We start from the raw sequence: 5,000 nt of genomic DNA on the forward strand, positions 1-5,000 counted from the left end.
CTAGGGTCCATTGTTTCTGTTATTTGTTCTTTTGTTCAACCTCAAGGGTGGTCTCCATCAGGTGAGACCGTGTAAGAGCTGCGAGGTGACCTCTGGAGGATGCGTGGATTAGCGCGTTTGTTGAAGAAACTGTTATGTGGGATGGGTTGTTGTGTAGTGATGTTACGTCAAGTGAGACAAGTATAGCGTTGTGAGGAAGTCTGTTGAGAGAAGCAAGTTTGTTGAGGAAATCAGTTGTTTCTTTGATATATGACGGTAAAGTGCAGACCAGTGGGGTGACTGTTAGAAGAGAATATAGGACGTCCGGGATTGTTAGCTTTAATGAATTTTTTGGTAGAATATAAAAGCGTCCGGAGGAGGTACTGTGTTTTTCCTTGTACAATACGGCCCTTGTCGAACATTCATCTTAGTTATTGTGTAACTCTTTTTGTGTATGGTGTCAGTCAGTCGTTATCCTGTCGTTCCTTAAAAGGTGGGGTTGTTGCGTTGTCGGTAATATTCGGCCAGGGTACCAAGTTTTAATCCATTATTACAGTCGCCAAGCCTTTTTCAGCTGATTTGATAACAATGTCTTTTCTGTTGTTGATATTTTGCGTATTGCGTGTCGTTGGGACCTGTTGGAACATTGTCAACGATGCGCCTCGGTTTTGTTGTAAGAATGATCATTTTTAATGGCTTGAAGGCATGCATAAAGAGCAGCCATCTCTTGGATATATTGGCAGTAGTGCTGTCGTGAAAGAATTCAGTAATGCGCATGTACGTCTGGCAATTTCGTTGAAATCCGTGTTAACCTCGCACCGTTGATACGTCGGGGGTTGGTGCGAAAAAGGTAGCCTTTAGCTACCATTTGTTCGTCGTCGGTGTGCGAGCGTGGACATGAGAAAGATTGGACCACAGATTGAGGAAGATTGGTTTTGTTAAAGCGGTTTTTGAGTGGTTTTGTGTTTTTGCGACGAGACCTTTTACCCCTTGGAAGTGTGGGCTGATAGTATGATGTGAAGATGTTTATCTGTGGGTGTGGCGAAAGAAAGATGACCGTTGGAAATGCTTTTTCGTACACGACGATTACAAGTAATTAAAGCACTCCCCCCCTTTTTTTAATAACTACTGTGCTTATACTGTCCTTGTTTTGGCGATGCTATTTGTGTTCGCTTTTATTTCTTGGACTCTCCAAATTCATCGGGGGGGGGGGGGGGGGGGGAAATAGATAATACCTTTTAATATGCTTTTCTAAAGTCCGTATTTAGTCTAGACGTAAACAGAAAAATCAAAAAAATTAGAGTCTGTTAAAAAATCTCCGCGTGTGAAAAATACTTCGCATGTCATCGCATGACAGTTCCCCTTTAATCCGTGATTAAAACATTTTGGAACCGTTCATTTTCATAAATGGCGACCACTTTTACATTCTTTTGTCTTTTGGTCAATTAGACCTACTGCCCTCATTTTGCAACCAAAATTCTTTTGAAATTTGCTCGTCGTAGCGAGGCTAGTAAGGCTCTGAAGTTTGACCCAGTTTTCAAACTTCATTCACCAACTTCCAACAAGTCGCACACAACACACAACAACACATACAACATGGTGTGCAAACGCTCGCAACAATAATGCGAGCGTTTGCACGGGCTTTAGGCTTATTGGCCTTTACACAAAAGAGTGATGATTTGGCCGCCATGATGAAGAGGTCTATATATATAACAGCATCCTGTAACTTTTCTCTCTTTTCCTTTCGAGTCCATAACTGTTCTATTCTTGAAGCATGCATATGTATAAGAAATTAGTTTTTTTCGTTATTTGTGAGAGCAACTAATGTCTTTCGACGTGTAGAGTACCCTCGAGGGATAATGATGCATTGGTGCCTTTAGAGTCTATCAAAACGTAAAACTAGAACACTCAAGAAGTCGGTTTTTATTTCGAGAGTTTACAACCTTTTTTAATACTAATGAATAATAATGAACAATAATATTAATAGATAGTTTTCTTTTTTAAATGCAAACTAGGATAATATAAATGTTGGCATTTATAATTACGTTTCCTTCTGGACAGGGAGCTCGCCCGCCGCGGTGCCTCTGGGGTTTTCTTTAATAATTGTTTATTTCCTTACCCTCTGATCTAAAATCTGAATCTAATGTTAATTGTTTTTAAGAATAAGATTACGTGTTGTATTCGATGCTGATGACGCTCGTACTTTCAAACTTTGTCTCTCGTAAAAGTCGTAGTATTAGATAAGTTAGTTAGATGTTCTTGTTGATTTTTCTTCTTAGAAATTACCAGCGTGTTGGATTGGTGTTAGCTAGTTTTTATGTTGTTCATTGTTTTGTTGGGTGGGTGATACCCCTGTATGTACTTAATGTTCTATTAATTGTGTTGTCAACTTGCCTTTGTTGGCAACTTGATTAAATAAATAAATAACATAAAATAAATGAATAATCTTATTATGCTTTTGTCGGTGTACATTTTTTCTTTTGTTTTACAGTCTTGTAGGTTTGGCAATTTATAATTACTTATATATAGTCGTAATAATGGGCAAGCAAGGAAGCGAACTGCCCAGTTTGTTTTCTTGTTAGAATCCCTGAACAATATAGGTTCCTAAAAGGAATGCAAAGAAGGAAGAACTTATTTACAAGAAGTTTTTTTCATGAGTAGTACGGAAGTTTATTTTTTTAGGAAAAAGTGGACACACTTTGAGTCAGCAATTTTTGCCCGAAACGCATGTTTCTTTACAAATCGTTAACCCAACCAATCCACTTATAACCATCCCTGCAATGATTGCAGACCATAGTGGTCTTATACCGGGACTGAGGTCCTTTCAGTGGATTTGCAGATACTTTTAGAGAGATTAACACGCAAACAATCTACTCCCCAACTCTGAGAGTTCGATACTGGAGGTAAGTTTTGTTTGATTCTTATATCGGGTGTGGTTGTACAGCAACATCTGGTTCTCGAAAGTCCCGGAACATTTGGGCGTGTTTCGGGTGACATAAAACGATAAAACGCGTTGATAGGTTTCTTCTCTGATAACGAAACCTGTTAACTGATCAGCTTTTCATGATAAGTGGATCGTAGTTTTTCAAATTGCTTTTCTGGCCCGAAAAGTTTACGTTGACTTTCGATAACGGGGCCCCTGGTCTTGTAATGCAAGAAACATATTACGCAGGGGGGGCGAGACAAAATTTAGCATATATTCGTATTCCGGTGTTTTGGAATATGCTTGTTTATTGGCTGTAACCACTCCTGAGTGTTTGGGTTGGTTAGGTGGACTCATTTAGTTTTTCGTTTTGTAAGTATTCACATCACAGGCCCCCCAGCTCAGTATGAGGGAATATAAGGAATTGTATGGGAAGACAAGACCTGAAAACTGACAAGATAATCTTACAAAAAATTTCTCAATTAAAAACCCTTACCTTATCGCCATTGTGGGTCGCTTCCTTCCTGTGACGACAAACACCCGGTCGCCGTGTGGTATTGATTTTTCAAGAGGCTCTTTTTAATCGTTTATCGATTCGTTTGGGATACTAACAGCAACCTGAAATCCCTGACAGGGTTTCAATTGCGCGTCTAGCGGATTGAAATGAAAGAAAAACCTTTGCCCTTGAATTCTACGGTGGAATTGTAACCATGGGAACATTTTAACCAAGAATATTTGAATGAATTTGGTGGGCTTGTGAGAATTGAGTGTTCGGCCTTGGGACTTTATTATGACCGTTAACAACCGAGGAAGTGATAATGGCTCAATTTGCGTCAAATTTGGAAAAAAAAAACACAGGAAGGAAGCGACCCGCAATGACAATGAGGTTGGGCTTTTTAATCTCGAATTTTTGTATAAAATTATCTTGTCAGGTCTCACGTCTTGTCTTCCCATACAAATCCTTATATTCCCTCATACTGAGCTTGGGACGCCTGTGATTCACTCTCTTACCCTGCGAGACAGAGGTTCCCTGCTCGGTGAGAAAGGTTTTTACCATTTTATTACTCCGTTTTCTCCTTAGTTTTTAATAGCAGACAGCAAAAGGGAGTTTAAGCGGCATGACTAATCCGGGGATGAGGGATAAGGGGTGAGACGGTTGGGGGTGAAGCATGGGGGTGAAGCATGGTGAAGCATGGTGTTTAGGCGTAAGGTTAGCATTTTGTAAAGGTTTGGGTTGTTACTGCTGTTGTGCCCTTCACCCCCTATACCCTATCCCTCACCCCTACCCCACCCCCCCTACCCCACCCCCCACCCCCGGAATATTCATGCCGTGTTTAAGCAACAATGACAACAATGCCTAGGACACTTTATATTTAACTTATTAATCTCACGAGAATTTAGATTCATTCAGTTTGTCTATCACGTCTATCGCTGTCAGAGATACTCCAAAAAGAATAAGTAACACAGCGTCAAAGTTTGAAAAAGAAGTTCAGAAAATTCGCCGTCGTAGTTCACGTTCTCTCAAATACGCAGAATCTGGCGTTTTCATGTTGTTGTTTTGTAACGGCAAGGAAACGAACAGAGAATTATAACGTACAAAGTTAAAAGCTTAACCTCCATCCTAGACATCAGCACGGCACTGATGAGGCGCAGAAGGCCGAAACAGTACTGTCTGCAGTTAGTCTATATATGCAGTCTGTCTGTCCTGTCTGTCTCTCTCTCTCCTCTATATATATATATATAGAGAGGGCTGTGAGAATTAAAACATAGCTACACGGTGATTACCCTACAAGCCTGTTTCGTAAGGCTTAAAGCCTCACTCTTCAAGAGTTTTATTCACACTGCTTCGCACTTAATTTTTCCCAAGCACTACGTAAATTTACATACATGTTGGTGTTTAGGTGCTAAGCTAATTGTTCTGTTGTAGCGCCTTCGCTCGGTCCCTCAGTGCCTGACGATACTAACTCGTTTCTTTTGTTCAACGTACATCGCTCCGGTTCGCTCAAGCCATAAATTACAACGTTTAGTTGAACTGCTGTACGGTTTAGCGCGGCAAACAATTTGCCATGTAATTTCATGCTCTATGTTGTTATCTTTT

At 40.3% G+C, this 5,000-nt stretch overlaps 1 protein-coding gene across 1 annotated transcript in view; it reads left to right on the plus strand.

Moving 5' to 3' along the window:
* The window catches only part of LOC138047436 (holothin acyltransferase-like), a 36,816-nt gene that overhangs the window by 21,576 nt on the left and 10,240 nt on the right, over positions 1 to 5,000 (plus strand). The gene's annotated exons all lie outside the window — the stretch shown is intronic.

The sequence above is a fragment of the Montipora capricornis genome, chromosome 4 (genome assembly GCF_036669925.1).
Source record: "Montipora capricornis isolate CH-2021 chromosome 4, ASM3666992v2, whole genome shotgun sequence".
NCBI classification, from domain to species: domain Eukaryota; kingdom Metazoa; phylum Cnidaria; class Anthozoa; order Scleractinia; family Acroporidae; genus Montipora; species Montipora capricornis.